Source organism: Pseudophryne corroboree, chromosome 9 (assembly GCF_028390025.1).
Source record: "Pseudophryne corroboree isolate aPseCor3 chromosome 9, aPseCor3.hap2, whole genome shotgun sequence".
NCBI lineage: Eukaryota > Metazoa > Chordata > Amphibia > Anura > Myobatrachidae > Pseudophryne > Pseudophryne corroboree.
In genome coordinates this window covers 124,516,196-124,543,492 of record NC_086452.1, presented here as the reverse complement: position 1 = coordinate 124,543,492, position 27,297 = coordinate 124,516,196, and the positions used below count along the sequence as shown (strand labels likewise).

General features: G+C 37.8%; 3 long non-coding RNA genes across 3 annotated transcripts; 1 reads left to right on the top strand and 2 right to left on the bottom strand.

Moving 5' to 3' along the window:
* LOC134956780 (uncharacterized) lies at positions 1-27,297 on the bottom strand. The gene is made up of 3 exons (XR_010186168.1): positions 27,240-27,297; positions 19,505-19,543; positions 1-291 (listed from the first exon to the last, which is right to left on the bottom strand). It is a non-coding gene; the product is annotated as an uncharacterized LOC134956780 (long non-coding RNA).
* LOC134956779 (uncharacterized) lies at positions 16,091-17,207 on the bottom strand. Its single transcript, XR_010186167.1, has 5 exons — positions 17,170-17,207; positions 17,009-17,090; positions 16,729-16,890; positions 16,555-16,637; positions 16,091-16,260 (listed from the first exon to the last, which is right to left on the bottom strand). It is a non-coding gene; the product is annotated as an uncharacterized LOC134956779 (long non-coding RNA).
* On the top strand, positions 17,910-19,058 carry LOC134956778 (uncharacterized). The gene is made up of 3 exons (XR_010186166.1): positions 17,910-17,946; positions 18,026-18,107; positions 18,860-19,058. It is a non-coding gene; the product is annotated as an uncharacterized LOC134956778 (long non-coding RNA).

Below are 27,297 nucleotides of genomic sequence, written 5' to 3'. Positions count from 1 at the left end.
TTTGCAAACACTATGCACTCTTTATTTTACATATATTTCAGAATGATTACATAATGATTTATTTTAGATTTTGATATTCAATTAAAGTATAATCAACATAATTTGTATAATCTTCCTTTACTAATTAGATTCAATTATACACAGAGAACATGCAAATTTCCTTTGAAGAAAAATATTGTTTTCTTGACAGAGAAATATTTAAAGTATCATTGTAGAAAGTTGAAATATGATTCTTTTTTCTAGTGTACTACAGCATCAGCCTCCATTAAAGCCTCTCCATGCTTGCATCTCCTACAAAATACATAAAAGAACATTTATAGGGATATTTAAAATATTCTTCTGATATTGTCACATATGATATTAAAAAAAGCTTTTCTTTACAGCTATGCTCAGTGTCAGACTGGGTCTTGCAGGGGTATCCAGTAGTAATTGGCCATGATTAAGGGTGTTGCTATTCCCCACTAAGGTTTGTCAAGCCATTAGAGACCATGTAACTGACCATCTTACAGAGTCCCAATGTATAATTTAAACACAGTCTGGAATCTTAAATTAGTGGAAAGGTTGGGGACCTCAGGCAGTAGGGCCCACCAGGGATGTCCTCGGTATGCCTTTGGGCCAGTCAGATCCTAGATATGCTACCAGTACATTCCCCTAGATGGCGTTGCTGCAGGCACCCATTTTTTTCAAGAGCTCCTCCATTTTTATAGAAAGATCTAGATGAAAACTAAGGCTGTATAAAGCAATATGTCAGGGATATGTGGAGTGTGAGTACTAGAGAGAAGTCACAGCTAAGGGAGTCACCAAGTTACTAAAATGTAGGTGTATAGGAGCAATAACACTACATTAATATGTTGAGGGAGCATTAGACACTGAGGTACTGATTCTGAGCCAGACATAGCCAGTTTGATGTCTGCCACTACTGGTGGTTTCCCATTTGAGAAAATGCTACTACAAAGCCCTTCCCTGGTGTGCATTTGTGCATCCAAAAGTAGTGATATGCCCACTGTCAGTGACAGTGGGGGTCATTCTGAGTTGATCGCTAGCAGTCGTTGTTCGCTGCGTAGCGATCATTGAAAAAAACAGCTAATCTGCGCATGCATATGCACCGCAATGTGCACGCGCATCGTACGGGTACGAAGTCCTTTGTGGTTTTGCACTGGTATTAGCGATGATTCCAATTGCACAGCCGAACACAAGGAGATTGACAGTAAGAGGGCGTTTATGGGTGTCAACTGACCGTTTTTTGTTTTCTGGGAGTGTTTGGAAAAACACAGGCAAGGTCAGGCGTTTGCTGGGCGGGTATCTGACGTCATTACCCTGTCACTCATTGCAGCAATCATCGCACAGGATAAGTAACTACAGAGCTGGTCTTGTTTTGCACAAAATGTGTTTGCAGGTGCTCTTCTGCACAGGCGTTTGCACTCCTGCAAAGTGAAAATACACTCCCCCGTGGGCGGCGACTATGCATTTGCACGGCTGCTAAAAACTGCTAGCAAGCGATCAACCCTGAATGACCCCCAGTATACACTGGAATACTGATTGTTGCATCTTTAGACATACCACGGTTCACATCATCAAAACTTTCACTAGCCCTATGGCAGGTGCAGTTTCTCCATTTGAGTATGGTCTCCTTTGTGAGCAGTCCAGCATCTATGTATGTAACCACCTTCACTGACACACACAATATTCCAATAACATTCCCATAAGAAGGATCATCATTGTGTGTTATAAGCCACCTCCCTATCCCTATCCCTGCTCAGGAATGCTCAATACAGTTTGAACATAAGATTATGCGACTCAATCACAACTCTGAATGTGCACATGCTGCAAGAAGAATAAAATATCTCCACTGCTTACTACAGATGTAGCCATGCTCATTATGGCTGAGATCCGACAGCACAGGTAGTCCCAGCATGCCTAAATGCACCCGTGCCTTAGTATGCCAGGCAGCACTTTTTCCAGCTGAATGTAATGTCAATGTGGAGCAAGTGCAACTAAGATGCACATGCATACTGATGTGTGTGCCATCATGCCAAATGAGGTGTACCCGTGCCTAGTCACAGCCACAATGAGCATTGCTACATCTTTACATTGTCAGGGCATGCAACTCAGAGGATGACACAGTGCTAAAAATCACAAGGTCCATGGACAAAACTCTCAGTCAGCCCTTGAGTGTCTACATATGTATTAATTCATTTGTTAAATGAAAGTAAATGTTCTTTGTGATCTACAGACAAGATATTGTATGTTATGACATCCTGTGGTGAGCTGCAGGATCTGCACAATCATGGAATAAGATTTCTATAATGGGCGTAGGGATGGCCGACATCACTGCACGATATGAATGATCTCATTCATTAATGAACGAGATAACGTTCATATCGTGCAGTGTGGAGGCACCAGTGCTCGTTCATTGCTGGTGCCCTGTCGGCTGTGCATGCAGGCCAATATGGATGAGATCATCCTTATTTGCCTGCACGTCTACGGAGCCAGGTGACGGGGGAATGAAGAAACTTCACTCCCCCCGTCACTGCCCCCCCTACCCCCTCCGGGTCACCCGTCTGCCATATCGGTGGTCGGGCAGCTCGGCGGCACATCGCCGAGTCTGTGGGGCCCATTATTCACAAAATGATTGAGCTGCTAATTCACAGATTTGTGTGCGCTTTGGAATAAACACATGCAGTCTATGCAACAGGGAATTTGAGTAACTATGTATCCTACATTAACCCACTCTGTCCCAACATACATGTCAGTTCCTACTCAAACTAACATTGCACTACATATTCATCACATTAATCCCAAAAGCATCCCACCCAATTGCAAGAACTACTTCCCTTTGTGAACCAATCAGCAGGCAGAACCATTTTACTCAATTACCACAACTCCTTCCACTCAGTCGGAACTCTTGCTCATTAAGTCCAACACCAGTCCTCATATCTTAATTAATGCATACTTCTCAACTTCCAATGCATACTTCTCAACTCCCAATGCAAACTTCTCAACTGAGATGCTCTGAGAAGTCTACCCTACCATGTTTTTCTGTAAATTCTGCATCTCATTTGCATTGCTGTGCCTGCAAAACACCATTCACAGTGTAATAGAGATGCTGGGCTGCGACTTTAACAGCATAGCATAGGAATTGGTTGTAAACATGTACAAAGAAACCTTGATGGGCATGATCTAAGTATGTCTGCCTAAGGAGTATGCCCATTGGTGTGCAGCCTATATTTGACCTGGTAATGGAATATTCTGCCTCAACATCACACCTCTTCACAACTGATGAATGCAAACACGGAGTGGAGTCCACTACTTGGTGTTCTCTACAGAAAATAATTGTTTTAAGATGTAATTCACTAATGAGGTTTTTTCTTTTACATGTGAGAATAAAAGAAGCTGCTGCTCTCCTCTCTCTCTCTCTCACTCTGCAAAACAGCCCCCTCCCCCAGATCTGCCCCTGGCAGAGCAGCACGCACTGTCCCCCAGACTAGTGCAAGTTACTGGTTTTAAAAAGAAAATTTGTAGGGGCCATGGCCACGCCTATCCAATCCCTGCAATGTGCATGTGTAGTATGTGTGGGTTGCCATGCAAGAATGCCCGTGGTTTTAAAGGCTGATTTGCCTTGTAAAGGATTGCTGCTATAAAAATGTGGCCATTATCGCAAGGTGTCTCTCACTTCCGGCTTCTTGAACCATATTATATTTACCCCCCCAAGGCTGAAGAACAAACTGTGTGTTCACAATTCCCTGAGGAGAGTCTAGGGGTGTCCATATTAGCTGTGTGTGAGTCTGACATTGCTAATACTGTACTTGTAGAGATGCCTCCTTGAGGATAATATTGTGGAAGTGGGACAGGATAAGGGGGATATTTGTGCACTGTCTGATGCTACTGAGGATGGAGATGATTATAATGTTGTTTGTGCAAATCAACCACCAGCAGCAGCAGTTCTTGTCCTTGATAAAAAGAAAGCCATTGTGATGCCTGGGTATAAGACCTAAAACACCACCTCTTGGGTGTGGGATTATTTTTACCCAAATTCTGACATTTGTGAAAGCATCTGTTCCATTTGTGAAGTTAGTAGAGGTAAGCACATTAAGCATCTAGGCACCTCTTCCATGTTATGTCATTTTATTTTACAAAAGTATAACGTAATTAACACCATAATCATCAACTTCCTTATTAGTGATTGGAGGTAGTCCTTCCCCAAAAATTTTTTGTGGGGCCACAAACAAACCAAGCACTTAAGCCACAAAAGTGGCAATCTCTGTTATTAAAGTGCTTGTTAGGTTAAACTGTGTATGTTTATTTTTTAATCTATTTAAAATTGACTATTTTGCAGTAACTGAGGAGACAAAAGTCCATAACTGAACACTAGAATGATTGATTGATTGATTGATTGATTTAAATTAACATGCGAGGCCTCATTTGAGAGCTGTGGCATTTTACAGCAACTGAGGTGAGAAAAGACAATACAATTTGAATGATCAATACCCTTCCCAATGCCCTCCTTGATTAAGATTTTTGGAATTAAATATTTACAGTAAATTCAATTAACTTCCAAAGCAATCCTTCCTTCCTACTGATCTCTTATATAATGTAAACATTATTGGTAACATTTTTGGTGTTGTATAGTTTATTAAACTAACATCCTGTCTGACATTGCAGTAAACACCAGGAATCCTGTCTCAATTTCTCCCTTCAGCCAGTGCTCCAGCCAGTAACGGAGCTGCAGGCTGTAGCTGCACACTCCATTGGTCAGCTGAGCTGTTGCCCAGCAACCCAGCAAAGGTCTGCAGTGCAGGCAGCTGTTACAGCACTGGTAAACTCAAACCTGTGGAAAGAATCTGTAACAGTGATCTAATCTGTGGCTGGTGGCAGGGGGACCCTCTTAGACCAGGGGTACAGACCCCTGTAGCCCCCCCTTAATCCAGCTCTGACTATTATGTGTTTGTGCCGCCCACTGCTGTTGCTTAGCTTAGTCAGACAGCTAGCTTGGTGCAACCTTTAGGCCTAAACTGGATGAAAACAATATTGTAAGCTGTGAGGTAGTCAAAATTGATTGTAAATGACTTTAAATGAATGATATTAAGGGTAAAATTCTGTAGAAACAAGAAAAGGTCCAAATTATGTGATTTTACCAATTTTTTTCAATTTTTTGGGAAAAAATATAGATCCACGGCCAAAACCAGCCAAGGTGGTTTTGACAGAACCAGAAGCCGACAACAAATTTGAACTAGAGATAAGTGGGTTTGCCTCTCAGAGAACCGATCCCCCCCCCCCTCCCCCCAGCCCAAAATTCACGATCCGAGCTGGGAACCGAGTCTGGTGGGAAGTCCCGAGAATGGGGCAAAACATCATCATCCCACTGTTGGATTCTCACAGGTTTTGGATTCCATATAAAGAGCCGTGCATCGCCGCCATTTTAACTCCAGACTTGGAGAGTAGAGGAGACAGACCTCCGTCTCTTTCTTTGGGTGGTGGAGTCAGGTGGGGTCAGTGTGTGCTTTCTAGGGGTGCTGTCCTGTGTGCTGTTAGGCGTGTGGTCCTGTCACTCTGCTGTCTTGTACTGTTGGGGGTGCTGTCCTGTCACTGGTGTTTCATGTGCTGTTAGTGGTGCTGCAGCTGTACATGGGTGTTGCTGTCCTGGCTGGCACTATGCTGCACAGGGGCAATGTCCTATATGCTGTGAAAATACATGGGTGCTGGTTCTGTTCTGTATGCTGTAAAAAATACAGGGGTGGTGTAAAGGTACACAGGCCCTATCTTGTATGCTGTAAAATTACAGGGGTGCTGTGAAAATACAGGGGTGCTGTCCCTGTCTTGTATGCTGCAAAATTACATGGGTGTTGTTAAAATACAGGGGAGCTGGCCTGGGTGCTATTGTTAATATATAGGTACACTGGCCCTGTCTTGTATGCTGTAAAAATACAGGGGTGCTGTGAAAATAAAGTTATACTGGCCCTGTCTTGTATTCTGTAAAAATGAAGGTGTGTTGTTAAAATATATGGGTGCTGGCCTTGTCGTGTATGCTGTAAAAATACAGGGATGCTGGTTATGTCCTGTATTCTGTAAAAAAAAATACAGGGGCCCTGCCTTGTATGCTGTTAAAATACAGGGGTGATCTCAGGGGTGCTGTGAAAATAAATGTACACTGGCCCTGTCCTGTATGTTGTAAAAATGCAGGGGTGCTGTGAAAATAAATGTACATTGGCCCTATATTGTATGCTGTAAAATTACAGGGGTGTTGTTAAAATACAGGGGTGCTGGCCCTTTCCTGTATGTTGTAAAAATACAGGAGTGCTGTGAAAATGCAGGGGTGCTGGTTCTGTCCTGTATGCTGTAAAAAACAAAGGGGTGCTGTGAAAATAAATGTACACTGGTCCTGTCTTGTATGCTGTAAAAATACAGGGGTGCTATGAAAATAAATGTACATTCTCCCTGTCCTGTATGCTGTAAGAATACAGTGGTTCTGTGAAATAAATGTACACTGACCCTGTCTTGTATGCTGTAAAAATTCAGGGGTGTTGTTAAAATATAGGGGTGCTGGCCCTGTCTTGTATGCTGTAAAAATAAAGGGGTGCTCTCAGGGGTGCTATGAAAATAAATGTACACTTGCCCTGTCCTGTATGCTGTAAAAATTCAGGGGTGCTGTGAAAATAAATGTACATTGGCCCTGTCCTGTATGCTGTAAAATTACAGGGGTGTTGTTAAAATATAGGGGTGCTGGCCCTGTCCTGTATGTTGTAAAAATACAGGGGCACTGTGAAAATACAGGGGTGCTGGTTCTGTCCTGTATTCTACAAAAAATACAGGGGCCCTGTCCTGTATGCTATAAAAATACAAGGGTGCTCTCAGGGGTGGTCTTCAGTATGCTGGCTGTTGGGATCCCGGCACACAGTATTCCGGCGCTGGAATCCCGACAGCTGGCATACCAACGCTTTTTCTCCCTCTTGGGGGTCCACAACCCCCCTGGAGGGAGAATAAATAGCGTGGGCTGTGTAGTGTGCCACTGTGCCTGCAGCGTGGCGAGTGCAGCAAGCCCACAAGAGGCTCATTTGCACTCGCCTAGCTGTCAGTATGCCAGCGGTTGGGATTCCGGCGCCGGTATGCTGGCCGCCGGAAGCCCGGCCGCTGACATACCCTACTACACCCGCTGTCAGGGGTGCTGAGAAAATAAATGTACACTGGCCCTGTCCTGTATGTGGTAGAAATTCAGGGGTGCTGTGAAAATAAATGTCCACTGGCCCTGTCTTGTATGCTGTAAAATTACAGGGGTGTTGTTAAAATACAGGGGTGCTGGCCCTGTCCTGTATGTTGTAAAAATACAGGGGTGCTGTGAAAATGCAGGGGTGCTAATTCTGTCCTTTATGCTGTAAAAAATACAGGGGTGCAGTAAAAATAAATGTACACAGGCCCTGTCTTGTATGCTGTAAAAAAACAGGGGTGCTGTGAAAATAAATGTACACTGGCCCTGTCCTACATGCTGTAAAAATACAGGGGTGCTGTGAAAATAAAGGGGCACTGTTCCGTGTCCTGTAATAATAAATGGGAGCTATCCCGTGAAATGGAAAACAAAACTTTGGAGGAAAAAATTGTGAAAGATCAGGAACCACTTCCAGTTCCTAGTACTAGTGCTGAGGCTTCTGCTGCCACTAGTCATGACATTGATGATGCAATTCCATCAACGTCATCTGCTACCGGCGATGCCTAATGTCATAGAGGGAATGTAAAATCTAAAAATTTAAAATTAATAACAAAAAAGAAATTATCTAAAAAGAAACGTAAAATTGCCAATATGCCATTCACGACACAAATTGGCAAGGAAAGGCTAAGGCCTTGGCCTATGTTCATGACTGGAGGCTCAGCTTCTCATGAAGATGGAAGCCCTCATCCCTCTCAAAAAATTTAAAATATAAAGCTTGTTAAAGCACAGGCTAAGAGAAATCACAAGTCCCCAAGGAGAGTCCAAGTGTGTCCGTGGTTGTAATGTCTAGGCCTGAACTTCCCAAGACTGTATGGGAAGAGGAGGCTCCTACCACCATTTGCACGCTCTCTGCAAGTGCTGAGAGGAGCACCTCCAGTCCAGTTGCTGATGTTGAGATTGAGGATGTCACTGTAGAAGTACACAAGGATAATGAGGATATTGGTGTAGCTGGTGCTGAGGAGGAAGTTGATGATGAGGATTCTGATGGTGATGTGGTTTGTTTGAATAAGACACCAGTGGAGACAGTTGTTGTCCATGGGATGAAAAAGCCCATTGTCATGCCTGGGCAAAATACCAAAAAAGCCACCTCTTCGGTGTGGAATTATTTCTACACAAATCTGGACAACAGGTGTCAAGCGATGTGTTGCCTTTGTCAATCCAAAATAAGTAGGGGCAAGGATGTTAACCACATAGGAACATCCTTCCTTATACATTACCTGTAGCGCATTCATCATGTCATTGTCAAGTTCAGAAACTTTGGGTAATAGCATAAGCAGTCTACTGACACCTAAATGTTGGGGTTTGTTTGAAAAAGGCACCAGTGGAGACCAATCTTTGGCCATGGGATGAAAAAGCCCATTGTTATGTCTTGGCAAAATACCAAAAAATCCACCTGTTCAGTGTGGAATAATTTCTCTGTGAGGATGAGGATGTAAACACTGAAGGGGGAGAAATCGGAGGATGAGAACAACATCTTTCCTCTGTAGAGCCAGTTGTTGCAAGGAGAGATTAATTGCTTATTTTTGGCGGGGGCCCAAACAAACCAATCATTTCAGCCACTGTCGTGTGGCAGACCCTGTCACTGAAATGATTGGTTTGTTAAAGTGGGCATGTCCTGTTTATAAAACTTAAGGGTGAGATGGGAGGGCCCAAAGACAAATCCATCTTGTGCCTCTTTTTTTTCTTTACATTATTTTTTCTTTGGGGCCTAGTTTTTAAAAGTGCCATCCTGTTTGCCACTCCTAGATGAGCCGCCCTCTTAGCATAGTCATCCAGCTACCTCGGTGAACCCTTTTGGACTAAAAACAATAGAGGTGTGAGGTGTCCAGAATAGACTGGAAATGAGTGGAAATGAATGTTATTGATGTAAACAATACCGTAAAAAATAATAATAATAATAATAATAATAATAATAAAACCAAAAATACAAATTCTGTGATTTTAGCTATTTTTATGATTTTTGCCCAAAGAGATCCAGATCCAAAACTAGAACCAAAACCCGAAACTGTGTTTTTGGCAAAATCAATCCAGATCCAAAACACAGAGTTCCATATCCAAAACCAAAACACACGCCATACATCTCTAATTAGAACCAATAACATCAAAAATATGGCCGGCACACATCTTTAGTGTTAAATGGTTAAAATAAGTAAAACGGGCTGTAAATTGAATATTGTAGCTCTGGGTCTTAACCACTTGCCTGGCATGGTCGCATCAGATGCCTGCAAGTGCTTTATCTGACCTGGTTGCACAGGATGAGATCAGTCAGATAAACTGTATTAGCAGCAGCAGGGAAGGGAAACTTCCTCTGCTGAAGCTGGCAGAGGGACCCCCACCAACAGCAGCTGCAGACAATAGCAGGAGAAGTGTAAATTAACCACCACAGGCTTTAAAAATGAAAGCCGTGATGGTTACGATGTTTCTGATGTTCCGATGGTTGGAATGTTTCCAATCGATGTTTCGATGTTTAAAGAAAATAACAAAACTTTTTTTAACTAAAATTATTTTGGATAGGGTTAAATTCATGTTCTTCTCCTAATTCACTCATAAAAAAAGAACAATTTCTGAGCGTTTTTTTTTTTTTTTTTGGGGGGGGGAATCATCAGTTAAGTGGTTAAAGCTAACACCCATGGTAAAATACTGCTGATAACTGAATTCCCTCCAAATTAGTGATTTCACCTGCACAAGGGTGTTAAAAATCTATCAGCCTGGACATTCTCTCACTGCCTGGAGGAAAACAGACAACAGAAGAATCTCTGTGAGAGAAAGCTACACTTGCTGAAACTTTTCATATATGTTGTACAGTAGTGGATTGTCCGCCATGTTTAGTCTAGACTGACCATAATATCCCTTTAAACTGGGACACTCATAAATTACACAGGTTCTGTGGCTGCTTAAACCAGGTAAAATGCAGGCTTGTAGTCAGTCAGCCAGCCACAGTACTTGTGTAATTCATAAGTGTCCCAGGTTAAAGGGATAATATGACCAGCCTAAGTATAGCTAGTGCCCAACATGCAAGGTGTTTGTTTTGATATTTTATGTTTCTACTTAATAAAACTGGCTTTTAAGTATTTTTTAATATATGTGGGTGCTACATGTTGTTCCATGTTAATGTGACTGTATTGTAAGTATTTGATATTAAACATTTAAATGTTGTTACCATATCCAGAGAGCGGTAAATAAAATTATTTATTGTACAAATTATATTTCATTACATTATCACACCTCCAAACATTTGGAGATGGGGAAGCGGGACTCCCTCGTCCGGCAAAGGTGCACCATGGTTTAAAGGGGGTAGGGCTTCATGAGAGTACCGCAATCACAAACCATGCCACACGTTTTATGTCACTGTGGTGGCATGCACAGCGCTCTGTGAGCTGCTGGCATGCCCCCAGTCCATCTTTCTCCCATGAATAGATGCTGTGCACCGGTACATTTGGGAGGTATGCAATATTGTATGACTCAGCAACATTGTTTTTCTACTTTCTTATATATGTGCAGTTACTGATAGTCAGCACATGACATGGAACACACTGCATTCTGCCACTTTGCCAGCATCCAGCACAACACAAGGCCATACACACTGCCCTGACACTGTTCCAATATTGTATATAGTATGTACAGTTATTTATACTCCGCACATTACAAAGGTCACATTTTGGTTGACACAATGGGGATAATTCAGAGTTGATCACAGCAGCAAATGTGTTAGCAGTTGGGCAAAACCATGTGCACTGTAGGTGGGGCAGATATAACATTTGCAGAAAGAGTTAGATTTGGGTGGATTATTTTGTTTCTGTGCAGGGTAAAGACTGGTTGCTACACTGCAATTTAGATTTCAGTTTGAACACAACACAACCCACCCAAATCTAACTCTCTTCACATGTTATATCTGTCCCCCCCACCCTGCAGTGCACATGGTTTTGCCCAACTGCTAACAAATTTGCTGCTGCAATCAACTCTGAATTACCCCCAATGCCTGCAGCATCATATATGTACCCAGTGGTGTAATTCCCAGAGACAACACAGACATTTGCTGCTGACCATGGGTGCTTCTGAACTAGAAAAGATCTCTCTCCCCTCATTTCATAGTGACTTGCTGCAGTCACTGCTGACTGCTGTCTACCCTCAGTAACCTCCTATGAAGACCCCTTTAGCTGAAGAGTCTGGAATGTGTCTGACAGCAGATCAAAGTGTGTATAATGATCTACAGCTCTGCTGTTGTGTCTATGAGGAAAGAAAGGAAAGCAGAAATTGGTTTTAAGAAAATGCACTAATTATTAGAATAAAACTTTTAAGGGGTTATTTATCAAAACTTGCAGAGAGATACAATTGTGAGAGATAAAGTACCAACCAATCTGCTCCTGTAATTTTTCAACCACAGCATGTAAAATGTAAGGAAGAAGCTGATTGCCTGGTACTTTATCTCTTTCCAAACTTTGATAAACCTTCTCATTGCTCCATTTATTATCATTTGCAGCCAGCACCTTAAAATACAAATTCCTTATCACAATTACTGTAGCTTCAATAAGGAATCTTTATTCTCCCAGATGTACCATTGGCAAGTCACTGGAAAGTCAGCACATGTGCAAGCAAACTGGAACCACTGGGTGAGCACCACCTTCTATTTTGCCTCCGGGCTCCTGGCATGAACTTATGCCCCTGTATGTACCTCATATTTTTACAGTATCACCATAGGGTTAAAAATGATTTGTTGAATGGTGATTCCTGCATCACTAGCAGATATACTGAGACCCAGTAAAGAATTTATCACTGTAGACATACTTTTAACTAGAGATGTGTGCTGGACCATTTTTGCTGGTTTTGCATCTAATTCATCATCAGGTTTTGGTTTTGCCAACACATCCTCATTGGTTTTGGTTTTTGATCTGTATTTTTTCTAAAATTTATAAAAAAAACTATCAGAGAATCTGTGCCTTTTTTGTTCTTACAGTATTTTAACCTCAAGAACATTAATTTCTAGTCATTTCCAATAAGTTTTGACCAATTCAAAGCTCACAAAATTATTTTCATCCAGTTTAGGCCAAAGGCTGCAGTGAGCTGGCTGGTTACTAAGCTACAGCAGTGGGTGGCACAAACACATGCCAGTTTAAAGCACATTTAGCCCTACTAGATTTAAAAGCTAAATTTACGTTAGACCCTTCTGCATGATTCCATTACTTCCAGCTTAAACATTGGGTAGATGGTGTGGCCATTAACGCTAAAGTTTTCCAAATGCCTTCAGATCATATTTTGGATAGGTAAACCCAATCCTCATCACGTGGTGCTATTTCATATTGGTATAGTTTACTTTTACCTCCAGATTTAACAATTAAAAATTCTTCTCAACTTAATTGAGAGAGTGATCTCCATCGGACATTTACTCTGAAACAGTGGGAAACTATCCACCTCTCCTCTTTTTCGCTATCAAAATGTACTAACCATGCTGAAAAGCATGTTAAATTAATACACAGACTGTATTTTACCCCGCCTAAATTACACAAGATTTGGCCTGCTACCTCTATGTTTTGTTGGCATGTGTGTCACTCCAAAGGTACCATTTTCCATGTTTTCTGGAATTGCCTTGTCCTTTGTCCCTTTTGGAATAAAGTATTTGAGTTTATTCAGGATGTTCTAGAACTTATTTTACCTCAGGATCCTTCTTTAGCTCTTTTCCATTGGTATCCTAGTGTCCCTAAATCCTACCGTTATGTTCTGGGTTACATTTTAATATCCGCAAGGGCTACTATTGCTCAACATTGTAAATCTCCTTCTCCTCCTCCTTTTGAGAATGTTGTCTCCAAAACCAAGTTTCATTTTGACATGGAGACTAGAGAGGCCTCATATTCCTCTGCCCCCTCTTCGCCTAATATGAAGTGGCTTCCATGGCACATTTATATTACAGAGGGCAAAAGTACCCCTCTTATACTTCCCACCTCATTATGCCTTCCTTTTGATTTTGACTTGAATGAATCTCCGACTGTGGAAGATATTTGAACTGTATGCAACACCCAATGTATTTGTTTGATGATGTTGGAAGACCTGTCCTCCCCTTTTTTTCTTTCTATTTTTGGCTTATTGCCTTCTTTGTTCTGTACCCTTGTTGGGTTCGAATAATCTTAATAAAAATGTAATGTTTTAAAAAAAATACAAATAAAGCACATCTATGAAACCTTGCCACACAGCAGTGACAGAAATAAAAATATTGCAAATGGAATTGTCCTTGGGCCCTTCTGCCCACCCTGATGTTGGATATTAAAAAGTAATGTACAGTTTAACAAACCAAGCACTTCAGTGACAGGGACTGCCATTTTTGTGCTGAAATGCTTGGTTTGTTTGTCCCCCATATAACAAGCTACCAATGGGCTGAAAGAAGCTAAGCTAACAACTCTACTGTGCCAAGATGCCAGCTCAAATCACATTGCAGGTATTCAAAGGGATTTTCTATGTACGGAAACAAAGTCACACTGGTGTACAGTGCGCAGAATAGTGCAAACAATAGAACATTATATATTTTTATTTTTTACATTCACAGCTCAGATCACACTATGAGGATGCGAAGAGCTTTTCTATATATATGAACTATGTCACACTGAGGTACAGTGCACAGAACAGTGCAAACAATAGAACAATATATATTTTTATTTTTTACATTCACAGCTCAGATCAAATGCGAGGAAGCAAACGGCTTTTATATATACATGAACAAAGTCATGCTGGGGTACAGTGCACACAGGTTTCACAAACTTTTAAAAATAGATTTTTTATTACTTTTTTAATTTTGTTTATCTTTTTTCGCAGCTGACACTGAAGTCACACTGCAGTGCTTATATGTGAACGCAGTGGTGTAAAGCCACAGAATCAGTGTAGTGCCACTGTGTAACAGAATTGGACTAAGGGGACTGGACACAGCATAGCCACTTGATGGACACAGCACAGCTTGTGGATGGGTACAACAGAGCACAGCCACTTGTGAATGAGCACAACAGAGCACAACACTTGCGGATGGACACGGTAGACCACAGCACTTGTGGTTGGACACAGCAGAGCACAGCACTCGTGGATCAACACAGCAGGCAGTTATGGATGGACATAGCAGATTACAGTACAGCATACAGTGGCGTGACTGAAGTCCCCGCCATGGGTTACTTATAAAAAATCCAAAAACCATGAGAATCTAATGCCAGGGTGATGACATTTTGTCTCAATTTGGAATTTTAAATTTGATGGATCTGCACAAAATAGTTTAAGTTAGTGAAGTGAAATGAGTAAAATGTATTTAAAAAATAATTAGTATAAATACAAATGTAAAAATCGGCATGTGCATATGTATTCACCCCCTTTGCTATGAAGCCCTTCAATAGTTCTGGTGCAACCAATTACCTTCAGAAGTCACATAATTAGTGAAATGAAGTCCACCCGTATGCAATGTAAGTATCACATGATCTGTTAGTATAAACACACCTTTTCTGAAAGGCCACAGAGGCTACAACACCACTAAGCAAGAGTCATCACACCATGAAGACCAAGGAGCTCTCCAAACAAGTCAAGGACTAAGTTGTTGAGAAGTACAAGTCAGGGTTAGGTTATTAAAAAATATCCAAATCTATGATGATCCCTGGGAACACCATCAAATCCTTCATCTTCAAATGGAAAGAACATGGTACCACAACAAACCTGCCAAGATAGGGCAAGCCACCAAAACTCACATACCGGGAAAGGAGTGCATTAATCAGAGAGGCAGCACAGAGACCAAAAGTAACCATGAAGGAGCTGCAGAGTACCACTGCAGAGACTGGTGTATCTGCGCACTTAACCACAGTAAGCTGTACACTCCATAGAGCTAGAAGAGTGGCCAAAAAAAGGCTGTTGATTAATGTTAAAAATAAGAAGGCACATTTTGAATTGCCAAAAGGCATGTGGACAACTCCCCAAACATATGGAGGAAGGTGCTCTGGTCACATGAGACTAAGGTTTAACTTTTTGTCTACCAAGGAAAATGCTATGTCTGGCGTAAACCCAACACATACCATCACCCCAAGAACACCATCCCTGCAGTAAAACATGCTGGTGGCAGCATCATGCTGTGTGGATGTTTTTCAGCAGCAGGGACTGGTAAACTGTTTGGAGTCGAGGGAAAGATGGATGGTGCTAAATACAGAGTTATTCTTGAGCAAAACCTGTTTCAGTCTGCCTGTGATTTGAGACTGGGATAGAGGTTCACCTTCCAGCAGGACAATGACCCAAAATATACTGCTAAAGCAACACTCAAGTGGTTTAAGGGGAAACATTTAAATATGTTGGAATGACCTAGTCAAAAGCCAGATCTCAATCCAATTGAGAATCTGTGGTCAGACTTGAAGATTGCTGTTCACAAGTGGAAACCATTAAACATGAAGGAGCTGGAGCAGTTTTGCCTTGAGGAATGGCCAAAAATCCCAGTGGCAAGATGTGGAAAATTCATATAGACTTATAAAAAGTGACTTGAAGTTGTAATTGTCACAAAAGGTGGCTCTACAAAGATAACGAAATCAGGGAGGTAAATAGTTAGGCATGATGAAGTTTTCTGTTATTTTGTCCTATTAGTTGTTTGCTTCACAATAAAAAAAATCTTCAAAGTTGTAGGCATGTTCTGTGAATAAAATTATGTAAACCTTCAAACAATCCATTTTAATTCCAGGTTGTGAAGTAATAAAACATGATAAATGCAAAGGGGAAAATACTGTTATATATATATATATATATATATATATATATATATATATATAAAAAAATATCTCTGTGGAGCGCTCTTATTTCATAAACTGATATAATTAAATAGTTATTGGCGGATGTTATATAAAGTGAGGATGACCTTACACATTTAGACACCCATATTAGAATCACATATATCTCTTTATTAAAAGATTTAGATTTAAAATGAATTAGTCATGAAAATTTATTTTACATTGAAGATACAATTGTGTATTTCAGCATTATTCGTATAAGAAATATGTATAAAACAATATAATGAGCTTTCACCAACGCGTTTCGTCTGTATCGACTTCTTCAGGGGTGTTCTTCAGGGTGCAATCAAAAAACAAACAATATGTAAAACATGTATGAATAAAAGGAACATTGATAAAGAGAAGAATATGCATATCACAATATGGTCATATTATCCATATTTGAACAAACTGATATTGTATGTAACAGCAATGATTTTATGAGTTATACAAGAAACTACTCACATACTTTCTTGTACATTATTTTTTTTACCATCAAAACACATATTATTATAATAATGGTTGTCTGCTGAATCACTCCGTAATCAGTAGGCCATACAATTGACCCATCTGTATAAAAGTACTCACTTCTAATAACAGCTCTCTGTTTAAATTGGAATAACTGTAGCATTCATAAAAGGTATGGAGTTCTAATTGGACCAAAGTTGTACCTAAGTTGGAAAAGGGGAGACCAAATCTTTATATAACCCACTTTCATTAATATATTAGCTTAATTATACACATTTATTTTGATATACTTACTGAAAAGTATTTAAAACTAAGTTGAAAAACTTGAAGATTAATCCCAGAGTATGATAGCATTTAATGGGGTTCCTTATTGTAGGCCACCTAATGAATTATATTCTTCTCCAACATGTAGATATATAATTAATTCATTTATCTTGACTCATTAGGTTGTCATTTCTAACGAGAACAGAACAATAATTAATTATCTCCTACGATACTTAATTCATAAATGCTATAATTTATAACTATTTGTAATTTATTTGCAATTATTTTTAATTTATAAAGAATAGCTTACCCGCAATTTTTCAAAGTATCAGTGAAGTCCAAAAGAAGGGATCCACTTGTAAACTTGGGATAAAAATATCCCTTTAATTTTCCTAATAAGGACAGAGTATTACTTAACATCTTATTTCCAAACAGACTGCAATAGAGTAAAGAGTGGCCTGATTTACTTACCAGCAGTTGTCCTATAGGTCTGCCTGCATAGGGATCCAATGTTGGAATGAAGACTGGGCTCACATTCTCCCTATTTAAGCTCCTCAGCCTGTTACATCACTTCCTGTCATAGCTTATTAATTGCTTAATTGATATTTTTATTCTAATCATTTGTTATGTATTATAAATTGAAATAAAAAAACCTTTACTTAATGAAACGGTTTTATTTATGATACCTGATTGGAGTAACTGTTTTTTTAAGTAAGATTAAATTCATAGTAAAGAATTTGAACCAAATTGAAGTTTCTAATTAGCATAGAAGCAAAGAAATGCTTCCTATATGAGTTCCAAGCCTCCCTGTGGCTGGGGTGATAAGCACGTTCGGTTGCTTAGCAACTGTTAGAATACTTATTACATGTCCCCAATGCGGAAAAACTGCTTCCTATGGACATAAGACACTCAAGAGGCTTGGAACTCATATAGGAAGCATTTCTGTGCTTCTATGCTAATTAGAAACTGCAATTTGGTTCAAATTCTTTACTATGAATTTAATCTTACTTAAAAACACAGTTACTCCAATCAGGTATCATAAATAAAACCGTTTAATTAAATAATGGTTTTTTTATTTCAATTTATTATACATAACAAACGATTAGAATAAAAATATCAATTAAGCAATTAATAAGCTATGACAGGAAGTGATGTAACAGGCTGAGGAGCTTAAATAGGGAGAATGTGAGCCCAGTCTTCATTCCAATATTGGATCCCTATGCAGGCAGACCTATAGGACAACTGTTGGTAAGCAAATTAGGCCATTTTTTACTCTATTGCAGTCTGGTTGGAAATAAGATGTTAAGTAATACTCTGTCCTTATTAGGAAAATTAAAGGGATATTTTTATCCCAAGTTTACAAGTGGATCCCTTCTTTTGGACTTCACTGATACTTTGAAAAATTGCGGGTAAGCTATTCTTTATAAATTAAAAATAATTACAAATAAATTACAAATAGTTATAAATTCAAGCATTTATGAATTAAGTATCGTAGGAGATAATTAATTATCATTCTGTTCTCGTTAGAAATGTTAACCTTATGAGTCAAGATAACTGAATTAATTATATATCTACATGTTGGAGAAGAATATAATTCATTAGGTGGCCTACAATAAGGAACCCCATTAAATGCTATCATACTCTGGGAATAATTTTCTTCAAGTTTTTCAACTTAGTTTTAAATATTTTTCAGTAAGTATATCAAAATAAATGTGTATAATTAAGCTAATATATTAATGAAAGTGGGTTATATAAAGATTTGGTCTCCCCTTTTTCAACTTAGGTACAACTTTGGTCCAATTAGAACTCCATACCTTTTATAAATGCTACAGTTATTCCAATTTAAACAGAAAGCTGTTATTAGAAGTGAGTACTTTTATACAGATGGGTCACTTGTTTGGCCTACTGATTACGGAGTGATTCAGCAGACAACCATTATTATAATAATATGTGTTTTGATGGTTAAAAAAATAATGTACAAGAAAGTATGTGAGTAGTTTCCTGTATAACTCATAAAATCATTGCTGTTACATACAATATCAGTTTGTTCAAATATGGATAATATGACCATATTGTGATATGCATATTCTTCTCTTTATCAATGTTCCTTTTTATTCATACGTGTTTTACATATTGTTTGTTTTTTTATTGCACCCTGAAGAACACTCCTGAAGAAGTCGATAAAGATGAAACGCGTTGGTGAAAGCTCATTATATTGTTTTATACATATTTCTTATACGAATAATGCTGAAATACACAATTGTATCTTAAATGTAAAAGAAATTTTCATGACTAATTCATTTTAAATCTAAATCTTTTAATAAAGAGATATATGTGATTCTAATATGGGTGTCTAAATGCGTAAGGTCATCCTCCCTTTATATAACATCCGCCAATAACAATTTAATTATATCAGTTTATGGAATAAGAGCGCTCCACAGATATTTTTTCTTTTCTATCTACTTTTGATCCTTAACGACAAAGGATCCACTCTGTGTTGAAGCTTGCTTTCCACATGGAAATACAACAGTATTTATGTTAGCAAATTCAGACACTAACTGACATATAATAACTAAATATTTCAGTAGTGAACACTAAGAGCACACTAAGGGATCATATTAATATATATATATATATATATATATATATATATATATATGTCTTTGTTTTTAATGCACTTTATATTTTGCATGCAATAGCTATTTATAGGAACGATGTTAATTTTATATAGTTGCCAAAGCGATACTAACTTCAATATAAAAATTGAAAAGTACTTATAAACTTATTTTAAAATATATGTACTCACTAGTTATCACCTCCTGGGATACTTCCTCCTGTGTTTTAACTGTAAAGAGAGAAGAATTTAGTATAATTCATGAGAAATAAGGATATTTATTGTTGGTGTAGAGTGAATAGAGTATATATAATGTGTATCTGAAGATTAAGAGACAAAATTATTTGCCACTGGTGATAAAGTAATACTCAGAGATATAGGGAAATATTATGGAATAAGTCATAACTATATGGTCGATTGGTGTAATGGATAATAATTGGACACATTTGTTATAGTTTCTATTATCAGTAATAGAAACTATTTAGTGCAAGCATTACATCCAAACATGATTGCATTGAAAATTTCTCCAGGGAGGATTCAGCTTTTGTGGCCTGATGTAAGTAATATTGGCAGAGAAGAAGCTACCCAGAGAGAGAACAATGGAATAGGAGAACCATTTTGAGGGGATTGCTTTTATATGGCTAGATGTAGAGCCACAAATAACTAATAAAGAACATATAGGGCCTCAGGTAGAAACAGTCATAATTAAAGTGGTTAATCATCTTGAGAGGTTGTGTTTTATAAGGAAGGAAACCATCACCTAAGAATATTCTTTGATATAACATCAGTGCCTGATTTATATATTATGGCAGGTGGCTGAAATACTGCACTCCGAGGAATGGCAGTGTCCGATATATTTTTGAATAACCCAATACTGGAAATGGCAAGAGAAGGAAGAACACTCCAAGGAAAATACCCTCTCAGTTGGAAAACCACAATGTGTGCTATATGGACCCCTCATAAATCTGTCAATTATAAATATCAGTGCAATGAGGAGTGCCCTGTGGTCCAATAATAATCCAGCTAGCAAGATGGGACAAGATCCGCTGGTTAAAGTTATGATTAATGGACATGAATGTAATATACTCATGAATAGTGGACCTCAAGTATTTATATGTCTAAATCTTGGTACAATTCTCACCTGAGTGAGTACTAGCATCCATACTTGGGGTATATTTGTACACAGATTTCTTTTTAACCTAGGTTAATTAAACCAAATTCAAATGTTCATTTTATTATTGTAGTCTGCCCTGATTCCCCAGGAACAATGGTGAATTGGCTGTCATTGTAGGTATCAGCATCAATATGTTTCAAAATCTAATTAAGTGATGTTAGAAACAAGATTAAAAAAACAAGAGCATTGTAGATAATAGAATAAAATATTAAAAATTATATATGTCAAAGGGTAGACATGGAAACTACTAAAAAGGCAAATTATAGAGAACTCTGTTTTCAAGGCAGCATTATCAACATTGACTGTAAAAGGCAGTTAATGAATCCACTGCAGTTAAGAGAACTCATATATATATATATATATATATATATATTAGTCTATATAAAAAACCTTGTTTGTAATGCAAATAATGTAATACATGCAAGAGATATTGTATAGGAAATATTTTAATTTGATATAGTTGCCAATGTGTTACTCATTTCAGTGTTAAAATTAAAATATACTTATTAACCTATTTTAAAATATATGAACTCAATTTTCATAACCTCCTTGGAGAATTCCTACTGTAGGTTGACTGTGAAGAGAGAAGAATGCTAGTATATTTCACGTGAAATAAAGATATTTATTGTTGGTGATTTAGTTATACTCAGGAATATAGGGAAATTGTATGGAATAAGCCATCCCTATATTGTCGTTCAGTGTAAGGGATAATAATGGGACACATTTACTAGAATTATCAGGAATAGAAACTATTTAGTGTAAGCATTACATCCAAACATGATTGCATTGAAAAGTTTCCCAAGCAGGATACAGCTTCTGTGGCCTGATGGAAGTAATATTGGAAGAGAAGAAGCAACCCAGGGAGAGAAAAATGGAATATGAGAACAATTATCTGGGAATTGCTTTCATATGCATACTTGCAGAGCCATAAATTAGTAAAGAAGAACCTATAGGAACTTGGTTAGAAACAGTCACAATTAAAGTGGTTAGTCATCTTGAGAGATTGCTTTATGAGGCAAGAAACCATCACCTAAGAATATTCTCTGAGATAACATTTGTGCCAAACTTATAAATTGTGGCAGGAGGCTGAAATCCAGGACTCTGAGGAATAGCAGTGTCCAGCACATACTAAGAAACATTGGTTAGTAAAAAGCTTAAGGGGACCTACAATGGATGTGATTCAGGATACCAGTAGAAGCAATTCCCAGGCTACTTTAAAAGATTATATAGAGGTTTTACATTTTTATTATAGCACCTTGGAGATTGTGAGGGATTTCTAAGCTATATTCACCAGTACTTATCAAGATCATGGGACAACCTTGACCCATTAAACATAGAGTTGATAAGTTATATGTATTAGATTGTCGATAAAAGAAGTATAGAGAAGGAATTGTGGATGAGTATAGAGAAAGAATTGTGATTAAGTGCCAAATGAAGCAAGTACTTAATGGAGCATTAATCACTAATCCTATTACCCAGTGATTGAGATGTACTATGTCTAATGTCTCTCTTCCTATCTTAAAAGAGTTGGCCAGGAAAGTGAAAGTGGAGGAAGCAATGATTGCCCATAGGTAAAACAACATAAAGAAAGTAAAAGTGGTTCTTTCGGTCCCTGACCCACTATCATTGGATGAGAATCTTATGAAATTACTGGAGGAGCAGAATAAAAAAATGATCAGCTTATAATTTAACAGACCAGTCAGATAACTATATTTAACTGCCATCCGGCATTGGATGAGAGACAAACAGAAAAAGGTATAGCCAACTGTTCATTATATGTCATAATGGTGGGCAAGCTAGTCTTAGATTTTTTTTTATATCCCAATGCTGGAAAAAGCAGGAGAAGGAATATCAACACTCCAAGAAAATTACCCTCTCAGTTGGAAAACCACAAGGTGCATTTTATGGACCACTCACAAATCTGTAAATTATAAAAATCAGTAAAATGGGGAATACCCAGTCATCTAATAACATCCCAGCTAGTATGATGGGACAAGCTCCACTGGTAAAAGTTCTGATTAATGGACATGATTGTAATATATTTATGGATGGTAGTACTCAAATATTTATTATGTTTAAATCTTGGTACAATTCTCACTTTACAGATGTACCAATCCAACTCCTAAGTGGACTCACAATATGGGGCCTGAGTGAGTACTAGCATCCATACTTGGGGTATATTTCTACACAGATTTCTTTTTAATCTGGATTCATTACACCAAATTAAAATGTTCCTTTGATTACTTTAAGGGCTGTAAACACTAGGAGTGATGTGTGTTGAGCAAGGGGGGTGGGGCGGAGGGGCACTAATTTCACTCAGCGGTTGAAATTAGTGATGTGCTAGATTGTGCCTATATGCAGGCGAATCAAAACCGGTGATAGCGATGCGCGGACTATCGCTGAAGGGCATACACACAAGAGATACATGGTTAAAATCTAAGCAATCTAGTCAGATTGCTTAGATTTTATGAATGGATCTCTCCGTGTGTACCCTCTTTAGTCTGCCCTGATTCCTCAGGGGACAATGGTGATTTGCCTGTCATTGTGGGTACCAACACCAATATGTTTCAAAATCTAATTAAGTGGTGTGAGAAACAAGATAAAAAAACATAAGAGCATGGCAGATAAAAGAACAAAAGATTAAAAATTAAATTTGGCAAAGTGTCAACTGTAAAGCTGAATTTTCACTGTCAGAATCTAGTACTGTTATAGATACTACTAAAAATGCAATTTTTAAATAACTCTGATATCAAGGAAGCCCTATCGTCTTACACTGTAAAAGGCAGTTAATGAGCCAACTGCAGTTAAGAGAACTTTCTCTCTTTATCTCGCACTCTCTCTCTCTCTCTCTATATATATATATATATAGATATATATATATAATAAATATATATAGAGAGATATAGAGATATATATTTGGTCTATGTAAAAGACTTTGTTATTAATGCTATTAATGTTATGCATGCATGAGATATTGTATAGGAAAGATGTTAATTTAATATAGTTGCCAAAGTGATTCTAATTTCAATGTCAAAATTGAAATTTACGTATGAACTTATTTTAAAAAATATGTACTCACTTATTATAACCTGCTGGGGGACTACCTTGTTGGGGACTTCCTGCTGTGGGCTGACTGTGAAGAGAAAAGAATGCTAGTATATTTCATGTGAAAGTATATTTATTGTTGGTGTAGAGAGAATGGATTAGATATACGGTATAGCTGGAGATTAAAGAAAAAATTATTTGCCACTGGTGATGAAGTTATACTCAGAGATATAAGGAAATTGTATGGAATAAGTCATCCCTATATTGTCGTTCTGTGTAAGGGATAATAATGGGACACATTTTTTATAATTATTAGTAATAGAAACTATATAGTGCAAGCACTACATCCAAACATGATGCATTGAAAATTTTCCCAGGGAGGATACAGCTTCTGTGGACTGATGGAAGTAATATTGTCAGAGAAGAAGCTACCCAGGAAAAAAACAATGGAATAGGAGAACCATTTTCTGGGGTTGCTTTCATATGGCTGATTGCAGACCCACAAATGACTAAAGAAGAACTTATAGGGCCTGAATGAGTACTAGCATCCATACTTTGGGTATATTTTTAAACAGATTTCTTTTTAACCTGGGTTAATTACACTGAATTAAAATGTTCCTTTTGATTACTTTAGTCTGCCCTGATTCCCCTGTTATTGTGGGTACCATGACCAATACAGTATGTTTCAAAATCTAATTAAGTGTTGTGAGAAACAAGATAAAAAAAAATAAGAGAATTGAAGATAAAAGAACAAAAGACTAAAATTAACATATATAAAAGGGTAGACTGTAAAGCTGAATTTTCACTGTCAGATTCTAATACTGATACTACTAAAAAGGCAATTTATTTAGAACTCTGTATTTAAGGCAGCAGTATCGACACTGACTGTAAAAGGCAGTTAATGAATGAACTGCAGTTATGAGAACTCTCTCTATCTCCTATATAAAATAAGTTGTTTTTAATGCAATTAATATTATACATTCAATAGATACTATATAGGATAGATGTTAATTTGATATAGTTGCCAAGGTAATTTAAATGTCAAAATTGAAATATACTTATGAACTTATTTTAAAATATGTGTAGTCACTTTTCATAACCTCCTGGGAGACTTCCTACTATGGGTTGACTGTGAAGAGAAAAGAATGCTAGTATATTTCATGTGAAATAAGGATATTTATTGTTGGTATAGAGAGAATGGAGTAGATATACGGTATAGCTGGATATTAAGAAAAAAATGAGTTGCCACTGGTGATTTAGTTATACTCAGGAATATAGATAATTGTATGGAATAAGCCATCCCTATATTGTCGTTCAGTGTAAGGAATAATAATGGGACACATTTACTAGAATTATCAGTAATAGAAACTATTTAGTGTAAGCATTACATCCAAACATGATGGCATTGAAAAGTTTCCCAAGCAGGATACAGCTTCTGTGGCCTGATGGAAGTAATATTAGAAGAGAAGAAGCAACCCAGGGAGAGTAAAATGGAATATGAGAACAATTATCTGGGAATTGCTTTCATATGGATAATTGCAGAGCCATAAATTAGTAAAGAAGAACCTATAGGAACTTGGTTAGGAACAGTCACAATTAAAGTGGTTAGTCATCTTGAGAGATTGCTTTATGAGGCAAGAAACCATCACCTAAGAATATTCTCTGAGATAACATTTGTGCCTAACTTATAAATTGTGGCGGGAGGCTGAAATCCAGGACTCTGAGGAATAGCAGAGTCCAGGACATACTAAGAAACATTGGTTAGTAAAAAGCTTAAGGGGACCTACAATGGATGTGATTCAGGATACCGGTAGAAGCAATTCCCAGGCTACTTTAAAAGATTATTAGAGGTTTTACATTTTTATTATGGCACCTTGGAGATTGTGAGGGATTTCTAAGCTATATTCACCAGTACTTATCAAGATCATGGGATAACCTTGACCCATTAAACATAGAGTTGATAAGTTATATGTATTAGATTGTCGATAAAAGAAGTATAGAGAAGAAATTGTGGATGAGTATAGAGAAAGAATTGTGAATAAGTGCCAAATGAAGCAAGTACTAAATGGTGCATTATTCACTAATCCTATAACCCAGTGATTGAGATGTACTATGTCTAATGTCTCTCTTCCTATCTTAAAAGAGTTGGCCGTGAAAGTGGAGGAAGCAATGATTGTCCATAGGGAAAACAACATAAAGAAAGTAAAAGTGGTTCTTTCGGTCCCTGACCCACTTTCATTGGATGAGAATCTTATGAAATTACTGGAGGAGCAGAATAAAAAAATTATCAGCTTAGAATTTAACAGACCAGTCAGATAACTATATTTAACTGCCATCCGGCATTGGATGAGAGACAAACAGAAAAAGGTATAACCAACTGTTCATTATATGTCATAATGGTGGGCAAGCTAGTCTTAGATTTTTTTTTTATATCCCAATGCTGGAAATAGCAGGAGAAGGAATATCAACACTCCAAGAAAATTACCCTCTCAGTTGGAAAACCACAAGGTGCATTTTATGGACCCCTCACAAATCTGTCAATTATAAAAATCAGTAAAATGGGGAGTACCCAGTCATCTAATAACATCCCAGCTAGTATGATGGGACAAGCTCCACTGGTTAAAGTTCTGATTAATGGACATGATTGTAATATACTTATGGATGGTAGTCCTCAAATATTTATTATGTTTAAATCTTGGTACAATTCTCACCTTACAGATGTACCAATCCAACTCCTAAGTGGACTCACAATATGGGGCCTGAGTGAGTACTAGCATCCATACTTGGGGTATATTTTTACACAGATTTCTTTTTAATCTGGATTCATTACACCAAATTAAAATGTTCCTTTGATTACTTTAAGGGCTGTAAACACTAGGAGTGATGTGTGTTGAGCAAGGGGGGTGGGGCGGAGGGGCGCTAATTTCACTCAGCGGTTGAAATTAGTGATGTGCTAGATTGTGCCTATATGCAGGCGAATCAAAACCGGTGATAGCGATGCGCGGGCTATCGCTGAAGGGCAAACACACAAGAGATACATGGTTAAAATCTAAGCAATCTAGTCAAATTGCTTAGATTTTAAGAATGGATCTCTCTGTGTGTACCCTCTTTAGTCTGCCCTGATTCCCCAGGGGACAATGGTGATTTGCCTGTCATTGTGGGTACCAACACCAATATGTTTCAAAATCTAATTAAGTGGTGTGAGAAACAAGATAAAAAAACATAAGTTCATGGCAGATAAAAGAACAAAAGATTAAAAATTGCATTTGTCAAAGTGTCGACTGTAAAGCTGAATTTTCACTGTCAGAATCTAGTACTGTTATGGATACTACTAAAAACGCAATTTATAAATAACTCTGATATCAAGGAAGCCCTATCGTCTTACACTGTAAAAGGCAGTTAATGAGCCAACTGCAGTTAATAGAACTTTCTCTCTTTATCTCTCTCTCTCTATACATATATATATATATATATATATATATATATATAGATATATATAGATATATATAGAATAAATATATATAGAGAGATATATAGATATATATTTGGTCTATGTAAAAGGCTTTATTATTAATGCTATTAATGTTATGCATGCATGAGATATTGTATAGAAAATATGTTAATTTAATATAGTTGCCAAAGTGATTCTAATTTCAATGTCAAAATTGAAATTTACTTATGAACTTATTTAAAAAAATATGTACTCACTTATTATAACCTGCTGGGGGACTTCCTTGTTGGGGACTTCCTGCTGTGGGCTGACTAT